The sequence below is a fragment of the Poecilia formosa genome, unplaced genomic scaffold, assembly GCF_000485575.1.
Source record: "Poecilia formosa unplaced genomic scaffold, Poecilia_formosa-5.1.2 Scaffold152, whole genome shotgun sequence".
Taxonomy (NCBI): domain Eukaryota; kingdom Metazoa; phylum Chordata; class Actinopteri; order Cyprinodontiformes; family Poeciliidae; genus Poecilia; species Poecilia formosa.
The window spans coordinates 822381-839561 of NW_006800091.1; positions in this window are offsets into that span (position 1 = coordinate 822381).

Consider the following 17181-nt stretch of genomic DNA (forward strand, 5'->3'; position numbering starts at 1 on the left):
TCGCCTTTGACTGCAGACTCTCAAGTCCATCCCGGGGAAAAGATCTACATTTCTTGGTAAACGTAACTAATGGCCTTTACTGTTTCTGCTATGTCAAAGAAGGTAACATGTGAGTAAATGGATGTTAAGTTTGGATTGAGAATGGCATCATTAGACAACGTGAGTTTGGAGTTTTAAATGCGTCTTGTCTTTTTCACATTTACAGTAAACAAGATGTTTTGTAACAATAGTTTTGTGCCAAGTTTTCAATGGATTTAAGTGGAAATTTCCCTATAGAGTCAAACTTTTTATTTTATATTATAAGATATATTAGCTTGTGTTCTTTGTGTCATCGTACCTTGAATGTGAACAAAACAAAATATGATTGTAGTTTTCTGTAGAAACAGTGTCAGGTTTGATTTCCCTTTGGATTAATAAAATCTTTTTTTAATTTCAATTGAATTGTACCAGGAGGCTGCACAGTGGTGCAGTTGGTAGAGCTGTTGCCTTGTAGCAAGAAGGTTCTGGGTTTGATTCCCGGTCCAAGGTCTTTCTGCATGGAGTTTGCATGTTCTCCCTGTGCATGATGGGTTCTCTCTGGGTACTCCGGCTTCCTCCCACAGTCCAAAAACATGGCTGCAGGTTAATTGGTCTCTAAATTGTCCCTTGGTCTGTGTGTGTGTGCATGGTTGTGTGTCCTGTCTGTCTCTGTGTTGCCCGGTGACAGATTGGCGACCTGTCCAGGGTGACCCCACCTCTCGCCTGGAATGTTAGCTGGAGAGGCACCAGCACCTCCCGACCCCAATAAGGGACAAGGGTGTATAGAAAATGGATGGATGGATGAATTGTACCATAACAATAAATTCCAATTAATGATGGCTCGAAAACCCAAAAATTAAATATGTTACATTCCATGAGAGCATCAAAATATACTAATAGAAATTATGACTAAATATGCAGTTAGAATGTGCAGGTTAGTGATAAAATCACTTCTCTTTAAGTAACCATTGTCCTAAAAAAGTCTATTTTAAAATAAGAACACCATAAAATATTGTGATTTAAATAAAAAGTCCATATCGCCCTTCCCTATAAAGTGGATGGGTGTAGTTTCTGGAAATTCTTATTCGAGTACCATCATGGAATAAAGTCTTTGTCATCATCTTCTCCTCCAGTGGGCAGATGGTATTTTCAACAAAAATGTCACTCAGTTCTTCCATCACTTCCTTACCTTTGGGCCAGCAATTGAAATGTCCTCATTTTGGATCCGTACATGGTCATTATTAGACCAAAAAGGCAATATCTGAAAATGTCAGTATGTCTAAAAGCCTATAAGTGTTTCCTTCCAGAGGAGATGAAGGAGAAGAAATAAGAACAGGAAGATAAAGAGGTGGGTGTGCAGCCTATGAGATCCCTTCTTCAGCAATCACTTCGCTAAGCTCCAGCTTGCTATTATGCAATGGGGCTTCTGCAGGAGGAGATGAGATGTATAATGTGGAAATCCAGCAAAGGATAATCCCGTATCAGCATCGGCAGCCGTCTCTGCATTCTGCTGAGGAGCGCACGGTTTGAGTCACTCCTTCGCAGCATCAAAGATCCACTCTCGTTTTAATTGGGACACGTGTACGTACCAGTCGAAGTGGAAGAAATTCACGCAAACGTAGGCCGTGCGTGTCGATGTGAAACACACAGAGGAGACTGGCAAGGGGCTCGTTTTTGGTCTTAGCTGCCGGTGTAGCAAAGAGATCCCTCATATAGAGCCAATATGTGCTGAGGATACAGGACTCTCATTGTGCACACCCTCATTTAACAACATAAGTGTAATTGGAGTGACGCACTGAGAGCCTTGAAATTACAGCTGTCCTGTTATTGGGAAGTGCTTCTTCTCTTTATTTGATCACAGACTGAGCTGTGATTGAATCAGTTATGAATGCATGCGGCCTGTATAACCTTATTATGTCTTATCTGGCTTCAGCTCCACTTACAGGGCTCTCTATTTGTTAACATTTACCAGCTGTTGTCATCTGATAATGAAGACTACCCGAGCAACACGATACTCACTCGCTAACTGCTCTGTTATAATACTTTCAAGTGCATTTGTTATGATCTGCAGTTCGTAATGGAACTGCAATTGGAAAACTGCAATATTGATTGTAAACATTTATTTATTTATTTTTTATTTTAATCAATTACCTTGTTATCCTGTTCCTAATAGACCATTCGGTGTAAATGGCTAGGAAAGCATCAATGACTGAGATATTGTCGATTTTAGTCTGCAGGTCTTTAAAATCCTGAAGATTAGATCTTTTTCAAGCAGATCATCTGACAATTTATCATTATTTCCTTTTTTCAAATTGATAAAGATGCGTGATTTTAAGAAATCAAACTGAAAACAATTTAAATGGTGTCAGAGTAGTTATGTTGTTCTGGTTGGCATCATCTGACATAAAAGTTATAAAACGTCAATTTCTGGGAATAGCTTTAGTGTTTTAGGGAAGCTGTCATTTTTAAATAAAGTTGTAAAATCGACCTTTTCAACTTCATATTACGTTATCATTTTAATCCTTCATCAAAAACATGCTCGGAGTGTTGCTTTGATTTGTCCATTAGTCACCATGGCATCAATTCAGTAGTGCCTCGTACCGATACTTTGTTTAGTTTGTGTTTAATTCAAACATATTCACATTTACAGTCAAAAACCATGAAACATATTTTCATAACTATTTGTTAGAAAGGAGGTAGGCAGAAGTATAAACTTACAATATGCCGCCTGTTTACCCCAAAGCTCCAGCTTCAGTCTCCAACCGAGGTCCCCACTCAGATCCTGCAGACTAGTGGTGGCAGCGATTAGCAAACACCTGGTGGAACTGCATGCCTGCTGAGATCCAAACAGTGATTGTAAATTATGGAGAAGCATTGTTGTGATGATTTACTGGAAGGGGGAGTAACCTATTGGGCAGGAATTTCTTAGAGACAGAGGCCAATTTAAAGGCATTGAATATGGCAAGGACGCAAAGTCAAATTTCTTTCAAGTTGCGTTTGATACATACAGCATTTTCTTAACAGCTGAAGTTGTTTTCTGTACCTACTGTACAAAATTGTCAGTCAAATTTTGAGTGCACTGTTAAATGTCACAAACAAAAAACTAAATTGGGCATATTTCTGTGTGCTGGTTTGGAGCGAATCAAAACTAGTAGATGTTGATTTTACATATGGCTGTAATAAGCAGGAGGTAGAGGTTGCTAACTAGCAAGGACCACACATCTCAGAAAGAGGGAGATCGCCCTCCACTGAAGGTTTGGTAAGGCACAGACTCACCAGTGGAAGGAAAGTTTGCTATGTCAACCTTTCCTAATGTGATATAAATCCAAACCATATAACACATGTATCACACTGACCCTTTGCTTTCAAAGTCAGCATCTTGACTTTGACAGCAAAGTCAACATGCTGTCGGTGTTTATGATTTCCACGTCGAACACATTTCTCTGTTGCTTATTCATAAGTGCTGAGTGACTCTTTCAGATTAACTTCTTCTGAATATGTTGGAAGGTAATTACAGTTATATTATCAGCTGGAATCCAAAAGGTTAAAAGAAATCAGCACTTGACTTCTTCTAACAGCATTCAGGAATAAGAGGTGCTTCAGTCCTCAATAGTTTGAGGTCGTTTTATTCCTTCTAATTAAAAATGTTTTAAAAGGATCGCTGAAATGTCGCTGCCCTCACTGCCTGCTGGTGGGGGCGTGGGGGGCAGCATCACTTAGTACTTTACCATTCTGAATATCTCTAGCTTGAAACAAAAGCAGTTCAGATAACCAGAGAAGAAGGGAGAACAAACCAACAAGGAGACATAAAGTCAGATCCAAATGTACTAAACTCAACAATCTGAAGACTAAACTATCTTTACGGAGCTTCCTCCCCAGACCACTCCCTTCTCGACTCTTGTCTGTCTACCTTTAAAACCTCATGTAGCTTCAGGCTGAGGCAACAACCATCCATACAGCCATCAGCCCCCGAAAAGGAGGGGGTTTGATCCATCTAATCTGCACCGAAACAATATTAAAAGAGACAAACATTGTTTCATGCTCTGCTGATGACCAGATTCTAGAATATAGAGCTTTGTTATTCTGCTGTTTTTATTGCTTTCCTCCATTTTTGCTGCCATGACACAGCTGGTCATAGCCAGGAGCATCAACACTGGAAGAAAAGTCAGGTTTTATCTGTCAAAGAGGGACACAAACCAATGCAGATAATATGAGAAGCTTTCGCTTATAAGCATCACACTCAGTTGTAAGAGCTGTGCAGAAAGATGCTAAGCTGTTGAGCACAAAAGCACAATTCATCCAACACTTTTTTCTTCAATGTGCATTTATTTCAGATGCAGCAACCAGTCAGCCAGAGATCTGAATTGGACCATTTTATTTGACAAGTTCTGATTGGTGATCAGCAGGTCAAGAAACTATGATTGCTTGTAGTTTGAAGTTTGATGCACCTATTTCGAGTTTATTAAAATCAAAAGCAGGTTGGGATGTCTAGTGAATCTCAGGTGCCTTCACACCAGCCCTTTTTAGTTTGCTTTAGTCAAACTCTTGTTCATTTGCTCAGAAGGTTGTCTGGGGAGGTGTGGATGCACAATCAAACTCTGATGCAGATCAAAAGACTCTTGTCCATCTACATACTTATGTTTTAGTTTGGTTGAAGTGAACGCTGGTGGGGTTTGAATGCCAGGTTGACTGGAGACCACTCCAAAAGCATGAAACGGACTACAAGCGCAGGGCATTCTGGGTAAATACAACCAAACAAAACAAGTGCCAGCTGGATAAATGGCTCGTAGTCTTTTAACAAAGACGAGATCATTTTTATAATCACTAAAATCTGATACCACTATATTTTTATTTGTATTTTGTGAAGGAAGTTGCATTCTGTCTTCTTCAGAGGTTTTTGTATCATTTTCTTCAGAGGTTCTTGGTGCAGCGCCACCACAGGAGGTTTTTCAAAGGGTTTGGCTAGTTTGACTGTGCAGTGAGAAAGCAAACTGCAGCAGCTGAAAATGTAAGAAATGTTGCAGTTTTGGTCCCCAATTTGAGCAATTAAACCAAGTCTACCGAAACACCGTATGTTTTCTACTTTTATTTAACCTTTTACTTTCCTGGGGGTCAATCTTTCCCCAGTCTTCACCCTCATTTATCTGAGGTAAATGAGATTTGCAGTGATATAGATCTTGTCCTGGGTTTTTTGGTGACCTCCTTGATGACTTCTGTATCAATCTGCATTGGCCAAAAATCAGAATTGGCAAGTTAAGCTTTTTACAGATTGTGACTGACCAACTGCAGTCCGTAGATAAGTCTTCACTGTGGTTCACTGTCAACGTAAATGTCTTTTTTAGTAAATGTCTTTTTTAGTAAATGTCTTTAGTAAATGTCTTTTTTAGTTCCAGATGTACCTAAACAGCCAAATGTGACACCTGATGGAATCATTTAGGTGCCTTCTTTAAACCTGATGACCAGCAGTGTGTGGAGAATGAACAGCTATGTGTTTTTATGCTGCATAGCCAGAGAAAACGACTTTCTTTTGGGATTTAATTATTGTCTAAAACCTGTTGAAAGCAATATTTACCAATTAGTTGAATGAGCTTCATTATTACTCGCTGAAAACTTTCAATAATGTCAGATTTGATAACGATCCAATTTTTCAGCTACTGTCAGAAAACTGAGCAACAAAATTCAGCTTTTTCCTGGAATCAGAACCAAATAGGGGATCTGTGTTTTGTGCTGTATTTATTTTTTCATGCAAGATGAAATAAAGTGCAACCAACATTGGTACTGGGCTTTTAAAATGTCATCGGCTCTTTAAGAAAGTCAGCCTATGTCCTGTCATGCGAAATAAGAGCCAAGGCGAACAAGAGATTGCATGTAAGCCCCTTTAGATTGATCAAAGCAACATTTGTCCTGTTTATTTATTTAGTTCCATTTCATAGAAAGTTGCATGACCATTGTCCCCCATAGACCCCCGCTGTTATTAATGGCCAAAGTAACATCTACAGTATAGATTCTGTAGGAAGAACTAGTTAGATGGTTTTGTTTCTATTGTAACTATTAATCAGCAGAAAGAAAAGCCAGTATAAAACAATTAATTTAAATAGTGAAAAGCTGAGGCGTGCAGGATTCATTTCTTACAGCTGCTGTCTATGCCATGCAACAATGGTTTCCCATTGCAGCAGTGAGACAGCGCCATTGCCTGCATACTGTTTAGCCTCCAGGCCAGGGCTCAGGAGACTCTGGGGTTGACTTTACCCTCCTTTAAATACTACATGAGGGCCATTAGGGACCAAGGCTTGCTCTCCGTCCCCCTTTACCTTTAGTGATACTTTGCAGTCCACTTACAGCAGCCAAAAATAAAACCTTCTTATGCGCTGTGTGGGAAACAGATTGCTCTTTTTTAGGGTTATGTTCCATGCGAGCCATTAAATCATTATTCATTGCTGGTTTGAAGATTGCCTGTGAAATACAATTCCTTTACAATTTTTTTATCAACAAAATAAAAGATTCAAAGTCCACAACTGTTCTTATTTGTATGTAATCAGAAGCAGAACACATTGATTTATCAAACATTTTCATTTTTACTTTTAAAGTGTTCTATCGGAAAATGGTGGACATGAGGGTGGACATACTTTAAGGGGACGTGTCATGCAGCATCCACTTTTTTAGTCCCTAATTATATTTTATGTACTTGGAGTTTCTAATAGTGAAAACGTTTAACTTAGTTTCACCTGGTGCTGTGTCAATATCTTTATATTCTGTTTTTTTTTTCTTTTTCTTTACCTTTTCAGTCACAGTAGTTTCTGTAGAACTGCTGAAGGACTTCCAGCTAACCAATTTTGCAAATCTGCCATTTTTTATATCTTGGAGCGATTTTGTTGTTTACGTTGAGGGATGCTCGATCTATAGGTAGATAAGTCAAAATATTAGGATGTAGGGTTTATTAACCCACACAATTTATTACACTGTCTCCCAGGATTACACTCTTCAGAGTTCCTGGTTAAACTTTTTATTTTTCTTGGGAATGTTATAACATCAGTGGGGATTTCTTCAGAGGTCTGTGTCCATCACTTTAAGAAGTTCTTCAGTAACCTCTGGTCAGTATGAAGAAGAATTTGCTGAAAGACTTTGTCTGAGTCAGGGGTACAAACACACCAAAGTGGTCAGCTAAAATTAACCTTAAAATGGCAACAAACTTTTTTTTTATTTATGAATTTATTGTGTTGATATAACGTCCTGGCCATTGTTTTGCTAGCAGTAGCATTGTGCCTTCTGTTAATGTTAGCGCTGCGTGCTAGCTGTTAGCACCTTGACCACAACTGCACTGTGTGTTCTGAATAGTACCATTACAAAAACAGTTTGGCATTGCTTTTGTCTTGTGGAACACGTGATCCTGGCGCTAGCTAACTCGCTAACTAACTTGAGACTTTGTTTACAAGATGTGTTCATTTCTTTTGTGGTATCATTTAGAATTTTTAAACAGTATCTAACATGTAATTTGTGTTAGAATGCTTTTGACATCCTTTAATCAGTTTGGGAATAAAAAGTTTCTGTGCCACTAGTTAATCAAATCTCTGATCAACCTACAAAAATGGCCGAACAGGGAGGAATCAAACACTCTGCGACCTGGAGGGGGCGGGGTTTGAAGTGCCTCATTTCAATTGAACAGATTTGTGACTTAATATCTCAATGATAGGAGACTCTAACATGGATGGATGGAATTTAATATTCGGTCACATCACATTTTAATAATGCAATATTTTCATATTTTCATAAAAGAAATAACTATGTTCCATATTGTTTTAGATTTTTTTATGAGTTGGCCAGATTATCTGAAACTTATCTTTACTTTCTTACTCTTTTCATAAGAAATTATTCCTTTTGGTTTTGGATTTAACTTTCTGTTTGACCTTTAGCCTTTAGGGCCAAGAGTTTGAAATGTTTTAAATTTTAAAGTTAATTAACTTGCAGAAAAATCTTTTTGCTGTTCTCCCTCTGCAGCCTTAAAGCCTCGTCCTTATAAAGGGTGGTTTGTTGTCTGACCCCTTTGTCTTGGAGGTTGCTTCAGTTCAGAATAGCTGAACAGAAACCCTCCCGTACCATAGCTAGTGGGTTATGTGCAATATTACTCCTCTTCTTTTAATATTTAGAGTTTACAATCCCACTTTATATTTTAGTTCAATAGTTCATTAATTCTTGGATAAACATGTTTGATTTAGCTAAAAAAAATTTTTTGTAAAAAAAAAATGTGGTAGCTTTGTCTCTTATTTTTTTTTTTAAAAAAAAAAAAAAAATTTTTTGTAAAAAAAAAATGTGGTAGCTTTGTCTCTTAACAACAAAGGTAACATTTAAGCTTTTGTGCCCTTTAACTTTAATATATCTGACCACTGAGGCCAGTTTAACTCATTTTAATAAGCAAAGTTTTAATTAATGAGAGTGTTTGAATACTAAAATATGACCTTTTTCATGGGGGCTTTAAAAAGGGCAAGATATTAGTTATAAATCACCTTGTGTTAGTCACCCTTCATCTTAAGGTCAGACACATGGAAATTAAATTACTTCATTGGTCAATGGTCCATAAAAATGGGTTCAGACGTATTTTTTTTTATCTGCTTAAATAATTAGTTCTAAACCAAGTTACTGGACTAATTGGACCAGCATCTCTACATCTTGGCCTTGCAAAGGTATTTATTTATTTATTTATTTGCTGTTTCCATTAAGTAAATGTTTTTGCAATTCCGATTTGCACACTTTCATGGCCAATGGAAACGCGACTTTTCTCTGTTGGATGTACTTGACTTGAAATAGAATCTGTTAATGGATTTATTTGACCATGAAAAATAAATGAATAAAATAAAAAGTGCTTTGGGAGAACTAATTGAATTAAACATATTTAAGAACAGTTGTAGTCCGCCTTAAGACGTTGGTCAACTTAAATTTCTCCTAAGGTTTGGATGCCCCCTACTTAATGTAAATTTAGGGGGTTGTTTGTAAAAAGGTTTTTTATGGCCTTTATTGAACAGAAGCTGGACAAGAAGAAGAGCAGAGACAGAAGCAGAAGGCCCGGATTCTGAATCAAACTCAGGACTGTATTGTGGCCTGCAGCCTCTGCGTACGGTTCGCCTGCTGCCCCACCGAGTCATGTGACGCCTTGCTCCACGATCTTCTCTCAGAGTATCATCAAGTGTGGCTGTAAAGACATGCAGGTCATATTTCGTATTGATTACCAGGGCTAGAATTGACAGTCAGCTCCAGTCGACCAGCTCAGGCCATTTAACAAGACTCCTCTTCATTTTCCATCTCTCCACTCTGAACACGAGCTCCTCAGATCTACTCTCTGCATATTTCCAAGTCGTTTCTGTCGACTCTTGGCTCTTATTTGCCCTGTTTTCTACCTCTCTGCCGGATATATTCATCTGAGGGCAGCAGTTAGGCTCTTTTGATGTTCTTCTGCCTTGGTGTAGGCAGACCACCTCATTTAAAGAGTGCCAAAACATGAGATCGAATATGAAAATCTGGCAGAAAGTACAGTCAAATTGACCCCTCCCATCATTGCTGGACATTTTTAGGCTGAGCTGGCAGATTGAAAGGGAGAGTGGAGACAAAAAGGAAAAGGCCTGCTCTTAAACATGTAATGTGATCTGTTATCGATGTAGGACAGGTTTTATCAGGAGCTTCCCTCCACAGGAAGGGCGGAGGTCAGGGTCAGTTGTAGAGGAGACCCTCATCCTGTTGATGGATTGCCTTTTTAACCTTTTCCCCGTTGGATCGGGTCGTTTAAGCTATTAGAGCTCAACCCGATCCATCGTTCTGATGGCAGACCAGAGACTGTGGTTAAAGATTTTGCTTTTTTTTTTTTTTTTCTTTTGCTGTTTGCATCTTAAGAAAGGTCTAAAGCAGATAAAAATACACCAGGAATGATCTCAATCTATAATGATGATTTTTGTTATGAATTAACTGTTTATAGTACAAATATATAAATACATTGTTTTCTAGTGTTTCATTCACAATAATACGAAATATTCTAGTCATTCTATTGTAATTATCTGCATTTTATCTGACTTTTTTGCCAGTAACAGCGTTTCCATGAGCCATAAAATTGTGCAAATTGAAAGTACAAAAATTTATTTGCTTAACGGAAACACAGCAAGTCTTTGTGCTAGGTTGACGTGGGTTTTCTTGGCTGTACAGACAAACTGGTTTTGCATCACACAGCTGGATGCTACAACTAATGGAAACAACAAAGAAGTAGACAGGAAGTGGAGAATGATGGTTTACTTTGTTTTTCTCAGACAATGCACAGCTGACTCCACCAGACAGCACAATTCCTAAAATGTTGTGTATCAATCAAACATGTTGAATCCATATCCATTGTGTAAAATCGTCAACTAAAATTTGCACAAAACGCTGCATAGACAAGATTAAGATGTCGCTGTCTCATATGATGACTTATAGATGATGAGCGCTAGCACCATGGCTAAATTATTGATATATTTCATAAAACTGTTTACATCCGTCACTGCCATGATTTTTAATGAGTTATCGCATGAACAAGCTTACTTAGATGTGATTTTAATTTAATTTTAGTGTTTTTTCAACAATAATTATCGACAAAGATTTGTGCACATTTTTAATGGAATCATAGCTACTAATGACTACACATCCAGGCTTCTCTACAGAAGTTGCATTCAGTGCTACACAAAAGTTTTCTTCTTTTAATTAGCTTCCTTCATCTTGTTATGATCTTGTGATAATACTGTCTGCTCCTGAGCCGGGAGCTCAACTAGCCCACTGGATAGTCATTCAGAATAGACAGCAGCAATTAGTAAGCACTTCTCAATGCAACACTGGTAAAAATGTTAATAAAAGGTTAATAAAGGAGCAATGGTGATGACTTCCTGAAGGCAGAGTTTCAGAAAGAGGAGTTTTTAAAGAAACAGAGACCCAATTTCAAGGTATTACATCAGGAAAAAAATATATGATATATATATAGCATTTTTATAACAACTGAAGTTAAAATAGTTACTTATTTGATTGTTCTATAAAAGGGCACTATGTGCCTGGAAAATGCATAAAACTGCCCCTTTAACAGAGGAAGTTACTTTTTAACAGTGCCAGGCTGCTCTTTGTTTTCACTCATATGATTGAAGGACTTTAAGTGAGACAAAAGAAAAAAAAACACAAAATCTGAAGATATCTGTAAGGAGGAAATACCTTTTTATGGTAGTTGGTGGAAATATGTCCTGTGATCAAATAGTTTCTTTAGAAATCTGAAAAATATTGCCTTGTCATCCTTGAAACCTGCAGTTCTGTAAAGTTAAACAACCTTAAACTGCTAACTCATCATTATAGTAAAGTGTAGGGGATCAAGCCCAGCCTGGATGTGGATCAAGAACCAGTCAGTTTATAGCTTCCACAAAAGGTGTCACCTGTGAGTTAAATCTCCCATTTGCCTCTTCACACGCAAGAAATGCAGACAGTGCTGCCAAATGACCTTTTTTTTTTATCTGTCTTAAGAAGAAGAAGAAGAAGAAGCGGGCTCATCCTGGTTTGTGGCAGAAAGCTAGGTGCTGCTGACATCTGCTTGAAACTGAAGCCCAACAAGCGTCTCTCTGCTTTCTTCTTTGTTGGAGCTGTAAAAGCCCGCAGACATACGAGCGAGGCAAAGCTGAGACAAGATTTGAACTCCCGAGTCAAATTACAAAAAAGCAGCTGACATTAATATCACAGAGGAGTTGGCGGCTCCGGAGAAGATGCAAGGCGACGTCGGAGACGGGGCCTACGTTACCCATCAGTCAGCTTTCTCTCTCTGTCGGCCATGTCGGTTCTTCACTTCTACTTTTCGCTTGGAATGAAACAGAAATCTTGATGGGATTTCCTTCTTCGATTAGTCAAATGTTTTGACATTTTGAGGCTCCTGTCTTTGAGTCAGATGGCTTCAAATTCTCATCGGCGCTGAACTTATTAGATAAAATAAAATAAAAAATTAGCATATGCACATTTGTCGTCTTTTCATAAACCGTGGTGATTGATTGACAGGTGCCCGTTTAGACAGCTAATCGCTTTATGCAGACAAATTATCTCTGTGTCAAATGAGCTCCCAGGACACATGGGCTTATTATGAGGGTGTCAGCTTCACTTAAGATCTGTGGATGATTAACATTAGCTGACTGTCAGCACCATCCGCTGAAGGATAACTAAGAAGATTACTTTAAATAGACAAGAAGTGTGTTCATACAGCAAAAGTCAGATTTGCTAACTCTGCTGCAGAATCTAAAATGGGTCAGAGTTTTGCCTGACCTCGTCTTCATGGACTTGATGCTATGAGACGTTTCTTCCTGCTCATAAGCTTGCAGTGTTTGTGGTGGTGTGACATTTATATTTTTCTGTGTGCTAAACAGTGCTGGTGCAGAAAATAACACATAATATTATTTCTTTCACTTTTAAGGTCTTTAGCATGAAACACCTTCAGGTGTGAAATAAATAATGATGGTAGCTTCAACCAAACTTGTTACCACTTTTAGGAAAAGCATAAACAGTATGTGTTCTTCAAGAATATCTAAATCAGTATCTAAAAATATGTCAGTTTATATAGATTTTGAATTTAGATGGGCGTGGTCAAGAGTGACATGAGTGGAGGGAGAAGAGCGGGGGCTGTGGCCAGTACTGAGACAGTTTTAGGCAAAATATTGCAGAACTAAACAAATCGAAATAAAAATATCAAGATTAACACAGAAGCATAAAAATAGAAACCCTAATAACATATTTAGAGAGTTTATCAGCAAAGTAATAAGTCTATTTGGTGGTTAGTTAGACTTTAATCTCATATTAAGTAGTTCTGACATTCTGGGGAAAAGGGTGCCTACGTAGGCTCTTGAAGTCAAGAAAAACTAAAATACAAAGATTGCATTTTCCAGTTAATGAATAAGTGGAAAAAGTTGCAATCCTGCAAGTTACGTTGGAACTGAAAGACTTTGCCAGACCTCTTCTTTTCATATTTTAGAAGATAAAAATCTGGTTTTTAAGATCAAACCAAGTTTTTACATGATGTAGAAGGTTCTGTTTAGTGTAGAAGGATTCCATTTACAGTTGATCAATTTAAAGACTCAATTAAAATTTACCTGAAAAAGATCCAGGGTGGGTCAAGAAGGTCCTGGGTTTGAATCCCAGCCTTGGAACTTTCCCATTCACCATTCGATGTCCCAACCTTCACGAGAATTGCTCAATGTCAGTAGTCAGTCGTCGTCTTAATCTGAAAACAGTGAAGACATACCACTTGGGCCCAAATTTGATGCTTTGATCCAATGTCTTCCTGATATACAGGCTCCAACTCAAGGGTCCCTTTACAGGCAACCAGACTCATGAATTTGAATATTTTCTTAAGAGTTTGTACCAGAAATCCGGCTATCAAACACAAGCCCTCTGGCAGTAGCTGCTCAAACAAAATTGTCATTTCACTCTTTCATTCTTTTCTGTATTTCTGGGCTTCTACCATGTAAGTACACTGCTATTTTTACAAGTAAAAGACTTCAATTTACAGATTGTGTTCTGTAAATTCTGTAGATTGTGTTCTGTAAATCTGATTTCTTTGTAGTTTAGACAAACTGTATCTTGGTCTGCAGTAGGAAACCCATCTGCGGGGAATGGCTCACGGTCTGTGAGGCCCCATTGGCTTTAAGGTGCTCTAATAGCTGCGTACATCATCCGACCTGATTTCCCGTCGGCTCAGATGCCGAATCGAGTATAACATGTAATATAATGGGATTGTAGTCATGCTAAAAACCCTAGCCACTTCATGTTAACTTCTTTTATGTTGAAATAGGACAAGCGCCCTCTGAATATTGCATATCCTGCTATTTTCGGAGCTAATTCTCCATGTGATTGGGACACTGAAGGAAAGCAGTGATTTATTAAAAGTGGCCTGGGTGTTCTGCTTCATCAGTGTGATGTGACAGCCTGCAGCAGCACAGGCCCACTTGTCAAATAACATCGGAGAAAAGTCCTCTCTTCCACCTCCTCTTTGCGTCGCGTTCTCTCCGCCGCAGCATAGGTGGGTTTTTCTTCTTCTCCATGAAGTGATCTCTACTAATCACAAGGTGAGAGCCGACTCCAAGGTCCTCAGGTCGGCTGAAAGCAGTGTGCTCTTACAAGATTAGGCCGAGCGTTACCGAGAAGGAAGAGGCACTTGGATATAAGTGAAGCAGCGAGTAGGAGGAATTTGTAGTGCCTTGGAAGGCTCTGGTGAGACAATTACCGCTGGGTGCCAAGGCCAATTTCAGTCCCCTTTCGGAAGTGCACGCAGGAAAATGAGGAGTGATAAACAGACATGCGGCATATTTGAAAGTGAAGTGTTCGTCTTTTGCTGGCGGGTTTTCAAAGCATAAATAAAGGTTAAATTCTAGATGTTTTTGAAATCGTGTACCATTGCTTTGGAGACATTCAGAAAAGGACACACTCTTGCTCTGGAGTGTCAGCTACGGTTTTATTTTCACAATGAAAATGCAACCTTTCACTGGAAAAGCCAGATATTTGAACATGTAATTACATAAAAGAAAATTAAGATCTTGACAACAACAACACTTCAGATATTTTAAAAGGCCAACAACTTGTTCTGTTTTGTTTTTCTCTATTTGTCTTTATTTGTTAAGTTTTGGTCGATTTAATTGGCATGTTTTCTTTTGGTCTTGGTGGTAAATCTTATGTGTATATAATTAACTCTAAAAATATCTTTGTTTTATTCTAGAGCTTGAATTTCATGGTGTTTATCTTTTTTGTTTGTCACTTTGAAAGGGGAACAGTTATGCAAAATTCTTATTTACATTTAGGTCTCAACTACTTCAAAAAACAGCCCAAGCACTTCAAAACCACCCAGCTGTTTTTTGACCATAAGTTAATGTTTTTTGGTGTCTGGAAAACAAGCCATTTCAAACCCTCCCACTCCTGATTATTAAGTCATATTGGATGGGGGCACTACGCTGTTACGTAGATGTCCTAGAGGTCTATGGGTTATCCAAAACATGTTCATTAAATTCTTTGTACAAAATCATTTTGTGCCTCTGTGCCCACCTGCTTAAAGACCACCACTATCGTCCCCAAGTGCTTCACAGTGACGAGCCTGAATGACTACTGGCCCATAGCCTTAACGTCATAGAGTGCTTCAAGAGGCTAGTCATGAACCACATCAAGGACTCCATCGGCGTCACTGTGGACCCCCATCAGTATGCCTGCATGAAGAACCGCTCCACTGCTGACTCCATCTCATCAGTGATCCACACAGCCCTCACCCATCTGGAGAGCAGGAACTCCTACATCCGTCTGTTCTTCCTGGATTTCTCCTCAGCATTGAACACCATCAACCCACAGACCCTGGTGCAGAAGCTCTCCTTTCTTGGACTGAGTTCCACACTAGGGAACTGGATTCTGGATTTCCTGACCAACAGACCTCAGATTGTGAGGTCTCCTCCTCCATCACCCTCAGCACTGGCTCGCCGCAGGGCTGCGTGCTGAGCCCCCTCCTCTTCACTCTGCTGACGTATGACTGCTCGGCAAGTCACCCCAGCTGTCATATAGTGAAGTTTACCAACGACACAGCAGTACTGGGACGCATCACAAACTGTGATGAGTCCATATTCAGAGAGGAGGTGGAACATCTGGTGCAGAGAAAATAACCTCTGCATCAACGTGAAGAAGACCAAGGAGATCCTGGTGGATTTCAGAAGAGACGAGGATTCGACGAGGATTCTCTTCAACCCCTGTACATCGGAGGAGCAGCTGTGGAGGTGGTCTCCAGCTACCGGCATCTGGGCATGCATATAACCAGTGACCTCATCTGGAGTACCAACACCTCTTGTCTGGTCAGGAAGGCCCACCAGCGTCTCTACTTCCTCAGGAAGCTGCGGAGAGCTGGACTTGGGAACTCGGGAACACCACACAGCTTTTATCGCTGTATGGTGGAGAGCGTTCTCTGCACCTGCATCACCATGTGGCACAGCAGCTGCACTGCTGCGGAGAGGACAACTCTGCAGAGGGTGGTCAAGGCTTCACAGAGGACTGTGGGGAGCAGCCTTCCCTCCACCTCAGACCTCTACACAGCACGATGCAGGAGGAGGACGCTCCTCATCATGAAGGACTCCACCACCAGGCTGAGGAACAGTTTCTGAACTCAAGCTGCACCAAATGCAGCTTCACCTCATAGCCTTAACGTCATGGAGTGCTTCAAGAGGCTAGTCATGAACCACATCAAGGACTCCATCGACGTCACTGTGGACCCCCATCAGTATGTCTGGGGGTCCACATAACAGACACAGACACATAACTACATCACTTAATTTACTTTATGTTCATTTGTTTATTTTATTTCATTATTTCATTATTTCATTATTTATTTATTGTTTGTTTGTTTGTTTGTTTGTTTGTTTGTTTGTTTGTTTGTTTGTTTGTGCAGTGGATTTCTTTATCTGGGACCTGAGTACAAATTGTGTACTACAAACTCCCAAGGTGGTATGACAATAAAAAAATTCCTTGAATCCTTGAATTTTTAGATAATGAGATTTCGGTCTGCTCAGTTCTGCTTATTTTGAACTGTTTTAGACCCTCTGGTCACATCTAAATATGGTGCTGTTGACCACATTCCCCCAAACTTAACATTTACTCTCACATGTGAAAATAGTTGAAAATAAATGCCCAATAATACAACCATGCATCTTTGAAAAGCAGAAGTGGAGCCTCCTGCACAGCCAACAAGAATGCAGTAAGTGGTTTCTAGATGGTAAGTGAACAACAAAATGCTTGCCTTTGCCAGCAGCCATTGTATAGTGCACACAGTGGTAACAGAATGGGCTTCATTGGGGTTGCTAAATGATGGGCTGTGACGGCTGATTTGTGACTGATCAATCAGGAGGTTTTTGAAATGGCTCAATTTCCAGACACCAAAACCCATTAATATATTCCCAAAAAAAAAAATTAAAAAAAATGGCTAAGTTGTTTTTTTGTTTTTTTTTTAAGTACTTCGACTGTTTTGGAATCAGTTCATACCATGGAAGTACAAAAATGTGCAAATTGTGGATTTTTCATAATAGATCTCTTTTAAATATCTCAGATTTTTTTTTATAATCAAGAGTTTAGAACAGCTTTTTAGTTCTAGCGAGACCCTACAAACCAGAGAAAACC